This window comes from Palaemon carinicauda, chromosome 19, assembly GCF_036898095.1.
Source record: "Palaemon carinicauda isolate YSFRI2023 chromosome 19, ASM3689809v2, whole genome shotgun sequence".
NCBI lineage: Eukaryota > Metazoa > Arthropoda > Malacostraca > Decapoda > Palaemonidae > Palaemon > Palaemon carinicauda.
Window position 1 is genome coordinate 88,994,681 of NC_090743.1, and position 17,500 is coordinate 89,012,180.

Sequence of the window (17,500 nt, forward strand, 5' to 3'; positions counted from 1 at the left end):
CTTGTGTAGTTGCCGGCCGGCAGCCATTGCCGGCCGACATTGGCTGTTGCCGGCCGGCTATTGCTGCCGACCGGCACATGCATTTGAACCAGAGTTCTGCCGCCTTATAGCTGTTAAGTAGTATACTTTAAAGCTAGTTATGGTGTGTGCCGGCCGGCAGGTGCCGGCCGGCACGTATCCTCCTATACTGTACTAGTATTCTTCAGTATAACATATACAGTAAGAGGAAAACTATAGTATGGGTTTTGGTACAGCACTGTGTGTTCTAACACTTTTGTGTTTTCTTGCACAGTCCCTTGCTGTTGCCCTACAGATAGGAAAGTGAGTTCTTTCCTGTCTATTATCCAGGATTTTAAAATCATTGCTTAGGCGTGAGCTCCACCTGTTTCCTCTGGAAACTTTGCATTGGTTACTCTAGAAGAGATTAACCATTTGATTTTATTATCTGGAAGGCTGCAACAATGGGTTGTGAGGGAAACACAAGTGTGTGTCTTTCCTTTCTGAATTGTTATGCTATACTATGCATATCCAGTGATACATAGTTCACTTGATACTCATGGAAATTTCTTCTCTTTACAGAAGGACCCTCCGAAGTGCGGAAGTGCTTTCTGCAACATCCGTAGCAAGAACCTCTGCGGACATGAGTTTTGTAGGAGACCCGCAGCATGCGCTGTCTCCAAGGATGATCTCCGGTATTGGGACCCTCAGGTATGTACTGTGTGCACTAACCTGATTACTGAGGCCTTTGATTCCCCTAGGACGGCGGAATCAAGGGATATAGCTAGGAAGAAGCTTCGTACCTGGGTAAGGGGCTTCCAAAAGAACACTTCTGGCCCTTATCTTCCAAGTGAGAAGATGAGGGCGTATCTTTTCCCTAAGGCATCAGCTGATGCAGTGATTCCCCAGCCTCAAGAGGAGATCCCCCAAGTTCAGATCCAGGTGGATGCTGAAGTCGCGGTCGCGATGCAAGACATCCAGTTAGATGACAGGATGTCTGATGTGGACGAGTGTCTGGAGGAAGACCTCCTGGCAGAAGCCCAGGATGATGTTCAAGCCCCAGACGTTGTAGAGGTAGAGGTCGACGAGGTGTCGGCTACTCCGGTTCAGATTCCGGAGCCTATTCCCTCAACATCGGCCGGTCTCCCAGTAGAGCTGGGACAGGCCCTCTCTTCTATTGTTGGAATGATCCAACAAATGCAGAAGGAGAATCAGGAGAAGGCGGCTGCAATGGAACTGCGAATGCAGTGCCTTGCAGAATCACATGGGCCCCAGAAAAAGCTCAATGTGAAAGACCTTCCCTTGTGCTCAGATGCTAACCCATGGAGGTATGCTGAGCACATGCCGATGACGACTGGAAAGATCGTCATCTCGGATAAGCTGGGCTCAGTTCCCCTGAAGGAGGTGGAATTCTGGCCCAGCAAGGCATCATATCCGGACTGTTATGTCCGGCTGAGGAAGGAACCAGCTTCAAAGGAGGAGACAGAGCCGAAGGAGGTCATAGTGATGGACCATGCTAAGGCTGAAGCTCTACTTTCATCCTCGATGAAAGAGAGGGGCTTCTCTAACTCAAAGGTAGCCGCATTGAACAGGAAGCTCCCTTCCTTTGTGTCCTCGCCTACTAGAGCCTTCCCCTTTTTACAGAAAGGGTTTGCGGCTGTACTAAAAGCAGTCGAGGCCGGCAAGCCTTGCCCCTCCCTAGAGGAGTGTAAACCCTTGTCGCTGGCCCTGCCTATGGACCACAAAGACTGGAAGGACGTCCATCTTACGTTCTCAGTTGGAAAGTTGGAGGCTGATATTGCCGGACGTCAGTTCGGCAAGGACCTCCCTAAACTGTCTGACTTTCTTTTGCGAAGAGAGTTCGAGACAAAAGAAAGACTGGCTGCCTCAATGTCTCTTCAGACTACTCTCGAGACGATGACAAGTGACCCCAAGGTCCATGAAATGTTCATGGTGGTGGCCAAGACTCATCTGGCCACAGAGACGAAGGACCTTTATGGCTTCGTCAAGGCAAGGAGAGCTTGTAGGGAGTTCGTGTTCACCTCGGCTACGGTGAGGCACGAGCCAAGGAAACTAATCTCCTCCAACATTTGGGGAAAAGACCTTTTCCCTACCGACTTGGTCAAAGAAGTTGTTGATAAGGCCGCCTTGGAGAATAGAAACCTTCTCCAGAAGTGGGGCCTGGCTATCAAAAGAAAGTCTTCCCCGGCTGAGGGTCCTCAACCAAAGAGGAAGACTATGAGGACTAGGCTACCGTCTCGGCCGGCTAAGCCTGTTAGACAGCAACAGCAACTGCAATTGCCATTGCCCCCAGTGCCCCAGATCGTGGCACAAACCCCGACCACTTTTCACTGGGTACCCAAGGCCGTGTCGACACAGTCCACGGCATTCACCCCAGCGTTCGAAGGGCAGTCTACTTCCTTTCGAGCAAAGCCTAGAGGAGCAGCCAGAGGCTCGTCTAGACGCCCCTCAAGGGGAAGGGGATTCAGGGGTGGTCGTGGTCAGGAAGGCAAGACCTCAGGACGGCAGTCCAAGTGAGGTGATACCGGTAGGAGGGAGACTTCTGAAATTTCGGGATCGGTGGACCTTCGATCCCTGGGCCCACAGCCTACTCAAGAATGGACTGGGCTGGAGCTGGTACAGCACTCCACCCCCGTGCCTTCGGTTTTTCCAACACTCCACCCCCGTTATGGAGGAGTACGTTCAAGAACTATTGGAGAAAAAAGGTGATCCGAAGGGTGAAGCCCATCAATTTCTAAGGGAGGCTGTTTTGTGTTCCCAAGAAAGACTCGGGAAAGCTCAGAGTCATTCTGGACTTATCGCCACTCAACAAGTTCATAGTGAATTGCAAATTCAAAATGCTAACACTGCAACACATAAGGACCTTACTGCCCAAGAGGGCATATTCCGTCTCTATAGACTTGTCAGACGCCTATTGGCACATTCCAATCAGCCAACGACTCTCCCCCTACCTAGGGTTCAGGCTACAACGAAAACTATACGCCTTCGGAGCCATGCCATTCGGGCTAAACATAGCCCCAAGGATTTTTACGAAGCTTGCGAGCGTAGCTCTCAAACAATTACGCCTAAAGGGAATTCAGGTAGTAGCCTACCTGGACGACTGGTTGGTGTGGGCAGCATCCGAGACAGAATGCTTGCAAGCTTCCAGTCAAGTGATCCAGTTCCTAGAGTACCTAGGCTTCAAGATCAACAGAAAAAAGTCTCGACTTTCTCCATCTCAAAAGTTCCAGTGGCTGGGAATCCACTGGGACCTTTTGTCACACCATTTCTCCATCCCGGCGAAGAAAAGGAAGGAGATAGCAGGTTCTGTCAAGAGACTTCTAGATTCCAAAAGGATATCAAGACGCGAGCAGGAGAGGGTACTGGGCTCTCTCCAGTTTGCTTCGGTGACAGACCCAGTGCTAAGAGCACAGCTAAAGGATGCAATCGGAGTTTGGAGAAGTTATGCATCAAACGCGCGAAGAGATCTGAGAAGACCAGCCGCTTCGGCTAAGTACTCTTCTCAGGCCTTGGTCCCAAGCCAGACATCTAAAGAAGTCGGTTCTTCTTCAGCCACCTCCCCCGTCGGTGAAGATTCACTCAGACGCCTTGAAGGAGGGATGGGGAGGTCACTCTCATCGGAAAAAAAGTCCAGGGGACCTGGTCCAAGCTATTCAAGACCTTTCACATAAAACTTTCTAGAAGCTATGGCAGTGCTCCTTACCTTAAAGAAAGTCTCCCCGAGTCACTTGATCCACATAAGGTTGGTGATGGACAGCGAGGTAGTTGTGAGATACTTGAATCGACAAGGATCGAGGTCACCACCTCTCAACCAGGTGATGTTGGCCATCTTCCGATTGGCAGAAAAGAAGAAGTGGTACCTGTCGGCAGTTCACCTTGAAGGAGTCCGCAATGTGACGGCGGACGCTCTATCCAGGTTCACACCGATAGAGTCGGAATGGTCCTTAGACGCAGGATCATTCTCCTTCATTCTGAATCAAGTCCCAGAACTGCAGATAGACCTCTTTGCGACGAAAGACAACAAGAAGTTGCCCCTGTATGTGCCCCGTACGAGGACCCCTCAGCGGAAGCAGTGGACACAATGTCCCTCGACTGGAACAGATGGTCCAAGATTTATCTGTTCCCTCCTCACAACCTTCTGTTGAGGGTCCTCAACAAACTGAGATCCTTCAAGGGGTAGCGGCAATAATGGCCCACAAGTGGCCGAACAGCGTGTGGTTCCCCCTGGCATTGGAACTGTAGCTGAAGTTTGTACCGCTACCAGATCCAGTTCTGACCCAGCGAGTCCAGAAGTCAACTGTCTGCGCTTCATTACAGAAAACCCGGACCCTGCAGCTCATGATTTTCTCTCCCTAGCAGTGAGAAAGCGTCTCGGGATTTTGAAAGCCAGCATAGACTTCCTTGAGGAATATAAGTGCAAATCTACTAGAAGGCAATATGAGTCATCTTGGAGAAAATGGGTGGCCTTTTGTCAAGGTGAAGAATCCGCAGGAGATCTTGACAGACTTCTGCTTATCTTTCTTCATCCACCTCCATGGTCAAGGATTGGCAGCTAACACGATTTCAGCGTGTAAGTCTGCTTTGACAAGACCCATTCTATATGCCTTCCAGGTCGACCTAGGTAACGAGATCTTTAGTAAAGTCCCGAAAGCCTGCGCTAGGCTCAGACCTTCAGCACCTCCAAAGCCCATTTCATGGTCTTTAGACAAGTTCTTCATTTCACTTCTCTGTTGAGCAATGAAGAGTGTGCGTTAAAGGATTTGACACAAAAAGTTATTTTCCTATTTGCACTCGCGACCGGGGCCAGGGTCTGTGAGATTGTAGCCCTCTCGAGAGAGGCAGGTCGTGTTCAGTTCCTGGATGGGGGAGAACTGAACCTGTTTCCGGATCCTACGTTTCTCGCCAAGAATGAGTTACCCACCAACAGGTGGGGTACCTGGAGAATCTGCCCTCTGAAAGAAGATGCATCTCTATGTCCAGTAGAATGCCTAAAGGTCTATCTTCATAGAACTTCAGACTTCAAGGGTGGTCAACTATTCAGGGGAGAAACATCAGGCTCAAATTTATCTCTGAATCAACTCAGAGCGGAAATCACATATTTTATTCGCAGAGCGGATCCTGACAGTACACCCGCAGGTCACGATCCGAGGAAAGTTGCCTCATCCTTAAATTTCTTTAATTGTATGGATTTTGAACATCTCCGTTCATACACTGGCTGGAAGTCTTCCAGAGTGTTCTTTCGCCACTATGCGAAGCAAGTAGAGGAACTAAAGAGATCTGTGGTAGCAGTGGGTCGCGGTGTTAACCCTACTGTTTAACTCTGCGAGGAACAGTGGTCTTAATTGGGACGATTAATTCCAGGGTGAGTGTGTAGTTACATACTGTACTACAAACTAAGTGAGGGCACTGTGTTGCCCATGTAGACTGTTCCATTTCCGAAGGTGAACTTAGCATAAGTGCAGACATGTGTGCCGAGCGTTTCTAACGCTAATGTCATTGATTTGTAATACAGACTTTTATGACTTTGATACCTCAGTATCTTAAAAGTGGCATTTAATGTTTTTTCTTTCAGACAAACAAGTTCTGTTTACTATCATACTTATGCTTAAAGTTTTGGGTTATCCTCTTCTTATATATATATATATATATATATATATATATATATATATATATATATATATATATATATATATATATATATATATATATATATATATATATATATATATATATATATATAATTGTGGTTAACCTGTCTATTTATTGCCTGTCAATAAACTGGTTCTTGAGAACCTTGCGTCTCCTTCACCTGTGTCAATTTATTGGTATAATTGAGCATTCATTCTATGTACCTTATCTGGAATAATTCTAATAGAATTGTTCCTTTATGCAAGCTATGTTGCATTGGTTTTCCTCCTATGCGGATATAAAACCTTTGTCCAATACAAGTATTGTGCGGAGAACTGGTCGATATTTCATATTGACGCAGTGATTCTTTACAAACTATGCTTTACTTAATATAGGGCGAGACCACTATATTAGCTTGCCTGGTATTCATACATAGGTATATGTACTCTTCGAGACTTTTCCAGAGTCTAGTAGGACTCTTCCCTGTAGGGGGCAGGAAGCTCTAACATGGTTTATAGTTAGTTGAAAAGATGTATAACGGTAACATCTCAGGTCTCTAGGTCTAGTCGACCGGGAAAAATTACATCCGGGGAGTACGGCACGTTCTGAGAATCCACAGATACAGTAATGCTCTGGTATACTTCCATCAGGACGACATGGCTTGAACCCAAAAAACGGATTTTGAGCGAAGCGAAAAATCTATTTTTGGGTGAGATGGCCATGTCGTCCTGATGGACCCGCCCTTGCCTTTCTAAGAAAGGGCCGTAGGACCCCTCCCTACATACAGTATCTGTAGCACCTCGTGTACGCTACAAGGAATACAGATGGCGCCAGGATTGGCGGCAGGCACGCATACGAATCGGAAGATAGGGAGCCTTGGGAGCGGCTCCCCTTTTTCTTTCCCGAATTCGTTTCTTGCCAATCGCCCCCTGCGAGATGAAATCTCTGTTCGGGATGCAGATTGCCATGTGGCGTGTCAAGAATACGTCCTCTGATATGTCGCGATATCCCTTTCAGGAGGGATATTCGCTCCAGGAGTTAGAATTCTGGGACCTTAAGGTAAATTCTCTGGGAATATCGCCGTAGTTGTAGTATACCCTAGAAAGCTACCCTATAGGAACTTCCATCAGGACGACATGGCCATCTCACCCAAAAATAGATTTTTCACTTCGCTCAAAATCCGTTATATATATATATATATATATATATATATATATATATATATATATATATATATATATATATATATATATATATATATATATATATATATATATATATATATATATATATATATATATAGTCCTTTCATTATACGTCATCAAACTTCCGGTCCGTCATCTTGGAGGACAAACAAAGACGCGTTCAGTGAATAGCTGTGGTTGAACTGTTGAATAGTTAGCCATCTCATCACATTCACACAATGCCCAGTTTTTGCGCTATTGTTGGCTGTGGGAATCGAGGACAAAGAGATGACAAGAGTTTCTACCACATACCGGCAGTTATTCAGAATCAGGACAATAATACAGAAGAATTATCCAAGCGCAGACGTGACTTGTTGTTGACCAGAATATCACGGGCTGATCTACGTGAATCCTCACTACTCTACGCACGTATCTGTTCTGATCATTTCATATCAGGTCAGTTTCGGCTAGGCCCTAAAAGTATCATTATTCCTGTGTAAACAAGCTATATCCGATCGCATGAGTGACTTCACTAGTATCATCGTCAGTTCAGTGTGTAGTGTGTGTGGGGGAGGGGGCATCTCAATTTTTAAACATCAAAAGGGGCATCTCAGATTTTCAAAACAAAAATTAAAAGCGCCCATATTGGCTATATTAACAAAGGCTACTTACCTAGGTCTCTATTTCGTCAAGGTGCTCATGCCTATATATAATTAAGTGTATATTCATATTTATTTTAATTTGTGTATTAAATTGTGCAAACATACAGGCCTATGTGATGAATAAACATTGATTATAAATAATAATAATAATAATAATAATAATAATAATAATAATAATATCTGAAAGCTGTTTTAACCCGAAAAAATAATTAAACTTGCGCATTTAATTGCAAGGAGGCAAAACGATCATCCAAGAGCATTACAATAGAGTTTGTCCATCATATGTTTATATGTATATAAGAAATTATAGCATTTATAACCAAACACAAACACAATGGTTAGGCATGAACTGATAAAGATTTGACATCATAATGCAAAACTTTTACATACATTTTGACAATCAAAAATTATAATACACAAGGTTGGGCTAAATGATCAATATTAGCTTTATAATTATAAACACTCTCTTCATTGGTCCAGTGTTCATCTTATTTTGGACTTAAAAGCATTAAAGAGAAAAACAACAAATTCTGGAAGCAGATTATTCAATGGAAACAATCCTCAATATTTTGACTGAATGAATTCTGCATCTGGTATGGATCTAGGCCATCAATTAGATCGAGTTTCTGCTTGTAAAAACGCTTATCACCCGACAATTGTTAGACAAAGTCGCTCTCATTGTCCATATTCGCTGTAGCAGCCGCCATGTTTTCGATTTGTATGTCCTCCAGCATGGCCGCCGGCGATTCCTAGTGACGTCATTGAAAGGAATATATATATATATATATATATATATATATATATATATATGCAGAAGAACCACAGGGAAAATGAAAATACGAAATATACGCTTAAGTCCTGACTAGTTTCGTGATACTTCTTCAGAGGACTATTCAGTCCTCTGAAGAAGTATCACGAAACTAGTCAGGACTTAAGCGTATATTTCGTATTTTCATTTTCCCTGTGGTTTTTCTGCATCCGAGCATCACGTTTTCCTGTGATTTTTACGCATATATATATATATATATATATATATATATATATATATATATATATATATATATATATATATATATATATATATATATATATACTGTATAGATATGCATGTATATAAATAGTAAGTTGCTGTTGCTAAATGTTTCCTGGACCATGGTTCAATTCTCGGCCGGTCAGAAGCTTTTGTCTACAAGTGGAGCTCTGATCCCGAGGTCGGTAAGAGAATCAAGACATTGATATATAAAAATATATGGCTTATCTATATATATATATATATATATATATATATATATATATATATATATATATATATATATATATATATATATATATATGTATATATATATATATATAACATCAACATTTTCTCCTCTTACGCATATTGACGTATATGGCCTTGGTTATATTTCTCTAGTCCTCTCTTTTTTGATCTCTTAATTCAATACCTCTCCATTCATCGTCTCCTATTTTGCGCTTCATAGGCCTCAGCCATGTAGGCCTGTGTTCTTCCAACTCTTTTAGTGCCTTCTGGAAGCAAGCTGAATGTTTTGTGAACAAATCCCACCTGGGGAGTGCTAAAGCATGCCCAAACCATCTCCATCTTCCCCTCATCATGATCTTATCCACATATTGCACTCGAGATATCTCTCGTATAGTTTCATTTTTATTCGTGTCCTCCCATTTACCTTCCAATATACCTCTAACGGCTTTGTTCTAAAATCTACTGAATATATTGGAGATTGTTGCATTTTCATACCATGACTCATGTCTATAGAGTAACACTGATCTAACTAAACTGATATATAATCTGATTTTTATATGTAATTTTAGGCGATTTGAGTTCCAAATTATACGTAACCTAGCCATTGTCTGATTTGCTTTTTTTTCACTAAACTCTAATTCTAAAGACCCTGTATTGGAGATCATAGTTCCTAAATACTTAAATGAATATATCTCATTAATCCTTTCTCCCTCCAACGATATTTCATCATCCATTGCTTACTCTGTTCTCATCATCTGTCGTTCTTCTATTTATCCTCAACCCAACCTCCTCTGATATTTCATGCATCCTGGTAAGTAAGCATTGCAAATCTTGTGGTGTTCTGCTAACAATGCCGGCATCATCATCATACTCTAGGTCTACTAAATTCCTATTACCAATCCAGTCCAATCCTTCTCCAGCATCTCTAACTGCTCTACTCATTACAAAATCCATGAGGAGGATAAACATCATAGGTGACAACACATTCCCTTCGAGTACTGTTCACTGAAAATTCATTTGTTAAAACTCCATTAACATTAACTTTGCACTTGATATGCTTATAACAGACTTAATCATATATGCATATTTAAGGGGAATTCCATAATAACGCAGGACTATCCACAAAATTGGTCGGTGCACGCTATCAAAAACTTTTTCAGAGTCCACAAAGGCCATCAAAGGTAGATTTCTATATTTTACATATTGCTGTAAAATGTCTCAAAATGAAAATTTGGTCATTGTAACTTTTACCTTTTCTAAATCCTTCTTGTTCATCGCTCAGCTTTTCATTAATCTTTCTCTCCAGTCTACATAGAATAAGTATACTATATATTTTCATAACAACTGACGTATTTATGCTGCCTCTGCATTTATTGCAATCAGACAGGTCTCCTTTTTTGCCATTTCCACTAACACTCCTTACTCCCATTTATTAGCTTTTGCCTCATCATGCCACATTCAACAAAATAATCATGTAAGTCGTCTAGGAGTCATTTCATTTTCGGCCAGTATCATCTCGGCAGTTATTCTATCGTATCCAGGGGGTTTCCATCTCTTCAGTGTTTTGAGAACAGCTTCGACCTCAAACACACTGAATTCATCCCTGGGCACATCAAGGCCTTCATCAGCATCAGGTATATCAATCAAATTATTCCCTTCATATGTCTTATTCATGACCCCACTAAAGTGTTTCATCAAACATTGTCTTTCTTCGTCTTCTGAAGTTTGATAGAACTATCTCTCTTTTTGATGAATATATGCTTCTTTTTCTTTGCCCCATTCGAGATTTCATTAATAATTCTATGAGCAATTCTCACAACATAGCAACTTCCCCAATTCATTTCTCTGTCGGCCTCATCTGCTTTACTCCCTAAAAATTCTCTCCAGTCATTCCTGGCTTTTTTTTCACCTTGCTATCAATACTGGAATACTTAGCATTTCTTCGTCGAAAACATTCAACAATTAATTTTTGTCGTTGTGCCCTTTTTATAGTATCCCAAGTAGCATTTGATATCCATTGCTTTCTCCTTGTAATTGCGTGTCCTAGACTTCACTACCAACTGACTTATATATTTTCTTAATATCACACCATTCTTCAATATTTTTCTGCCCTGCGTCTCTTAGAGTCTCAAAAACTTTAAATAGATTCCTACATTCAATAGCAAATGTTTCTCTGTGCTCTTCTTTTAAGAACTTAGTTGTATCAAACCTAGGTATTATATCTACATTTCTGTTGGGGGCTTTCAGTTTTAATTTCAGTTTGGAAATAAGGAGCTTTAGATCACTACCAATTATTGCACCTCTATAGGTTCTTATATTTTTCAGAGTCCTCCTTCTCTCTTTATCGATGGTAATGTGATTAGTTGATTTTTGTAATTGCCACACGGTGGAGTCCATGTATACTTATGGATGTTCTTATGTTGAGAAAAAAAAAGAGTACCTCCAATGACAAGATTGGAAGATTAAATTACTTAAATTCCATAAAAAAAATCCACGCTACATATCAGTTTAAATGATATTGAATGAACAGGACATGAAAATAAGGGGTGTGCGTATCTCAGGAACCACAAACAATTAAGAGGTGTTCTTGGGCTAGTTGGGAAGGTCTAAATAGACTCGTTTGTATGGATATGAGTCGTGTATGACAATGAAACAATCTCCAACAAATTTAGTAGATTTGAGAACAAAGAATATTTTAAGTTAAAAGTAGAAATGAATTAGAAACAAAACTATAAGAGAGATTAATCTAGTGCCATATGTGTGTGAGATCATGGTGAGGGGTAGAGGGAGAATGTTTGGGGCTACTCTTTGTAATCCTTAAAAGAGATTAGTTCACCAAACGTCTAACTGGGCTTCAGAAATCACTTAGGTGATACGGCCATGGCGATGTGGTGATATGTGGATATTAGCTAAATTTTGAGCATATCGCCGCCTATCCCCATTCATCCTTGGTGTGGTTCGCACTAATCCCAGGGAATTATACAAGCGCCCTCACGTTTGCAATACATCCCGGATGGCTACGCTCTGTCACAACACTGGCGGACAGAATGAAATCTGCTTCAATTTTCCACCTAGCGTGTGGTGACGGTCAGGCACTTGTAGTACAATGCGTGCAATGATATAATGCATTCCCTTATCCATGTTCAGTTCCACCATTATTACTATTCTAATTGCCTCTCAAAACTATATAAGCCATATATGGTCAAGTAGCCGAACTCTGTATTTACAGTAGCTTAAAAAAATGGCTCGCTGCTGATTTCTTTTTTGAATAGTGCAACAGGTGTTTTTTAAGTGTCAAGGCATGGGGAAGTCTAGTTCATCTTGTTGGACATTGTAAATGTGGATGGTACAGACGCCATGACAGTTTCCAAGGTGGCCCCCACCAGAATTTGTTTTATTCATACTGTAGGTGGTAATGGACAGAAATTTGTGATGTTTGTGACAATTACACCATATTTCAAATCGAGAAACATGTTTATGTACTTTATTTTTTGTTTTGGACCACAAACATTTGTATTATTGCCAGTTTTATGAGGAAAATGAAGAAAATGGAGTAAAAGTGAAATGAGGGTAAATGATCTAAAAAATAGACTTTGCAGAACAATCTCTAAGTGTATTGAAGGAAACATTGAAGCAACAAACAAACATTTCACAAATGCCTATTGAACATGAGCAGTAAATGGATTTCTGCAAAGGCTTTTACATACACATGCTTGTGTGCATCCGAGACCATTATGTGTACATTTGCAACGTCGAGTTGCACAAACTGCTCGACATTTGCATGTTGTTAGCTCCAAACAGAATGCAGTGATTGGCTTCCTAGTCATCAGTTGTGGCTGAAGCATATCACTCCTTTCTTTTACCACCAATTCCCACCCACTTTCCTCAGGTGCAGGAAGATGCGGTTCAACTTCCAAGGCTCTTCACACTAGGGACTGACAATGTGCTCGCCTGATGTGAAGAATCAAAGCATTATGAGTTGGAGGCAGATTCTCAATTGATTTGGTCAAACCAAGAAATAGATCACACCTGACTTTCTGGATGGAGTTTTCTTGGCTATTGGGAACATACAGCTTACAGACAAAGGACTCTGTATCAGCAATCACATTCTCATCTGGAAAGTCTTCCTTGCTGAGATTCTGCAGAAGCTGTGACTTTTGTTGGAAGATAGCCCATGCAGAGCGCTCCCCAATTCCAGCAAACTGGCTTGTACTATCCGAACCTGTTATAGCATGGAATGCGAGAAGTGATGCTCTCTGCGAATCTGTGATGTTGATGAAATGAACAAGAACAAAGTTTTGCTTATTAGGTGTTCCAGCTTTCATCCAGAGAAAGTGGCTGAGCTTTGGCTTAAAGACAAGAAGGAGAACAAGAACATCAGTGTCTCGGCTCACAACAATAGTTTGTGGGTATCCCTGTTCACTTGCATCCTTCACGTGGAGAAGAATTCTAGTGTCCTCCTCTTCCTGCTCAGCAGATGACAACTTTGAGACATCTCTCCCTGACGATGTCAACACTTTTGCAGGGTCCGTGAATCCTACGCTCAATACCAGCTCCACTCCTTCTTGATTGTGGAACCAGTTTGCTAACTCTAGGCATAGGAAATTAGCCAAGCTAGCTTTGTTTTCATCTAAGGAGATGAATTTATCCCACTGCCCCATGGACGGACTTGTTGTTTGCACATCTCGTCTGATTGCTTTCTTGCCTCGTACTCTCTGACTTCGAGCTGTTGACTTGATTGTTATCTTCCTGTACTGGTGAATGGCAAGGTCAACCACAGAACAACTGTTAGAAAACACAAGACTGGCATAATTATCAGCAACAGCATCGGCCCATTCGCCAGAGTTTTAGCGCTCATTCTTTTTCCTAGTGTCTGGATCATGGCCATTCCATCAATGACAGTGCACGTTTGTAATGGTTCAGGCGTAACATTCTGTGGCAAGCCTTGCTGGAGAATCTTGTCAAGGTCTGCTTTGTTCTAAGGTAGATGCAGGCATTGGCAGAGAAAGTGGCACTGCACAAATCTCTTGCTCCATAATTTTGTTCATGTCAATATCTCTGCCTGCTTGCATTGCCGTCACCACACGTGTGAGTAATTTTCTGTAAGTCTTTAGTGCAACAGTTTTTTCCTTTCCGACATTAACTTCCGCCGTGTACATGCTCTCAAACGTTTAAGATTCTTTGCTTTGATTTTTATAGCCGTGAAAACTTGTTGTCTTCTTAGTGAACCTGTTCTCCACAAACTCTGACACAATCTGCTTCCCTGTAACTTTAGCATGCAGACAGTCATTTGTAACCGCTTCACTTGCAATATCATCTGTTGTAATTAAGACTAGTTCTTGGGAGTTGCGACCAAATGGATTGTGAATCTCGAACAGGTCAATGAGCTTTTGCACATTATCTTAGTCTTGCTTCATTCTCTTGGAACCAACATCTTTATGTGCAAATTCATGCTCATCATCGTCTTCTTCATTGCCCACTACATTGAACATCGTCCTAGTATCTCTGGTTAGCTGAGCTCTCATTGAAAGTTAAGCCCCATCTGTCACGGACAGTGTCTGTTTTTGTAATCCCCACTAGCCCTCCAGCTACCTTGCTGGCCTTGTTAACATGTTCAATAGCCTGGTCATCACGTATTTCGTTGAACTTGTGCTTTGTTTCTTTTGTTACAAAGTCTCCAGCAATAGAGCCTCTGTGCACCTCTGGAGCAGTTGTGGGTAGCATATGCATATCAGCTAGGAAGACAGCTCCCCAGTGTGAGTAATGGAAATGATCAAATGCTCCAAACCAAGGCAGCATTTCAGAAAGTAATGTTAGGAACAGGCCCCAGTCTCCCTCACGAAGAAAGCGAGTGAACCTCAGGAGGATGGAGATCAACTTCATGTAAGTTCTCCAATACCAATAAGTGGCATTCTCTGAACAAGAATCCTCAAACTCACTAAACAGGACCCGCACCTCTTCAGTTTCTGACAAAAGATCTTCAAAGGAGGAACTGATTTCTCTGTCATCTTTGTTGGCAAAGGTATCTGAACTCTCCCAGCTGCAATTTTTAAGTCATCTCGGACGAACTTGTCATTTTCCTTTGTCCACGTTGTGAAGCTTGCCCACAGAACTGACCAAAGCGCTTCTAATGTTAGCTTGTTAATGCAAATGACGCAGTTCCATCCTTTTCCTTTCATAACTTGTTAACTTGCATTTTCACCGAGGACCCCACTTTCAATCCAGATGTTTTCCAGGCCCAAAGAATCCATGTACTGTCCCAACTCTTTAGAGAAGTTCATTTGGGTATGGAAACCCCTTAGCATGATTACCATATCCTTGCAGCTGTCCTTGTCCCATTGGAGCATTTTTGCTTTGCAATACAGCTGCTCATCAAAGGTTATGATGGTGTACTTCTCGCCAATCATCTTTGTCATGGCTTGACAGTTCTGCATGACAGTCCATAATGTGTCAAAATCATGGGCTGGGGCATTCAGGATTGGTATTGGCCCAACTATTGTCACTGGTGGATTAGCTGTTGACACTTTCTGGTTGAAGCCACTCCGGCCTGGAACAACCTGGTCATTTTGTTTATGGAGACTGGTCAAGATCCATGCAAGATCTTTTGTTTCAGTCTTTTTAATTTTCTGGTCATGAGGGGAGTACCAAGTTTTCTGTACTGATTCTAAAAATACAAGCTCTGGTTTTGAGGATGAAATGTTGGCCTCTTGGACACGCGTAATCTCAGACGGAGCGTGAAGAACCTTTGACCAACCAGTCTTTATCTGAATATCCATTGATGTGTCCTGTTGTCCTTTACTTCTGATGGCCATGTACTGACTGGCGTGAAAGGTGCCAGACCCAGTCAATGTCTCATCGATAATGTCAATATTGTTATTAAAGTATTTAAAATAGCCAGTAGTATGGGGGACATTGAGGAAATTTCTCGGGATCATGATATTTCCATTCTCTTGGAAACTTTGAATTACATCATAAGCGATAGCTGTGTCAATTCGCATGATTGTATCATACACTGCTGTGTTAGTGGCTGCATGGAAGAGATTGACCAGGTTCTTTGAATGTGTAGCCTGGTGTATAGCATGACCAAAGCCAAGATGCTTGGGAATCATTTTTCTTCCTCTTGATGCCACAAAAATAATGTCCTGACAGATACTGAGAACTTTGTTTTTCATCTCTACCTCGTATTCATCACCATCCATCTTTTCAGTGTTGTCACCACCACAGAGGAGCTTTATGAGCATGTATAAGCTCCTAGAAACTATTTTCTCTGCATTGTCTGTAGTAAGTCCACCTATTATGTCATGCCCTGGAGTGTTCTGAATATCACTGTGAATCTAGACAGCTACTCTAAATATCCAACTGAGAATCTCATCTTCATGATGACCCAGACTGTGCTGTTTGATGTCATCTTCCTCAGAACTGGTATCTTCTTCAGGCAAGTCAACCAAAACCGTTCTCATTGGAACATCAGTGAAACTGGAGAGAACAATCATAAGGGGCTTCGTTACATCCAACGGCTGAACAAATGTAACTTTATTACTGCCGAAATAAAGTTCTACCCTCTGCTTGAAATTGTAGCCTTTGTACGCTCCAGCCTTTATTCCAAAATCTTTAGACAGAAGCTTACTGTTATGTTTCCGGACAGTCTTTAATGAGAACATGTGTCCTTTCTCCATCTCCTCCAATTCAGTCATTACATTTCTGATGCAGATACTTTCTTGAGACGGGCTTTTCTCTCCTTGTTGCTTATCATATTTTCTGCAGAAAGAGACATAACACTTTAGGGGATATTTTCCTTCAGCAGCCATCAAGTCTGATACACCTGCAAACGTGCCAAACTAAGCATCTTAGAAGATGTGTGTTCAAATTCCACATTTGTAAGGACATCTGCTTTTCCAAAAATATCAATTTGACAGAAAGCACATTTTGACCAATCCATTGCGCTGTGGGCAGATCTGAGGGACTTTTGCTCATGTTGGGTTTCTGAGAAGGTAAATGTGCTTGGAGTTTGTTCTTTATCAGTGATAAATCTTAGCTGAACACGTGACTTGAGTTTGTCTAATACCTTTTGGTGAGTAAAATCACTGTAACAGGACCTGTGCCATTGAATGTGGTGATCATATGCAGATACAGAATTTTTTCAAAATTCTTGAAAATGCATTCACATATTTAGTCATTATATTTCTCTCTCTCTTTACAACATTCAGCTACAGTTTGCACTCCAACAATTGTAGTTTTCAGTAGAGATTCTGATTTGCTTGTTTCTTAACTGTCCTAGAAATTAGGCATTTATCCTAGTCTACACTGTCTTCTTATTCTTGACTCCTTGAGCCTCCTGTGAGAATTCTACTAGCAGCCTTGATTTTTTTATTCTCAGAATCCAAAAGAAATACACATTTAGTATATATTTAGAACTATTTAAAACAGTGAATAGCAAAAGAGTATGTTGGGTTTCACTAGGCTCAGATGGCTATCCTGTATGTTACACTCACAAATTCTAAAAATACAAATTGACACTACAACTTCACAAATCAGACCATAAAAAAAGGCCATAGTTAGATTTGATGAATAATAAAACGTTTAAATAAGATAATATAAAAATGAGAAATTAAAGAATTTAACATACAGCTAAACATACAAACATACAATCAAACTACACCAAAATTCCAAGGTTATACATTACATCAAACATCACCACACACAATTGAAACACGACGATATGCGAAGTTTGTAACAGGTCAACCACA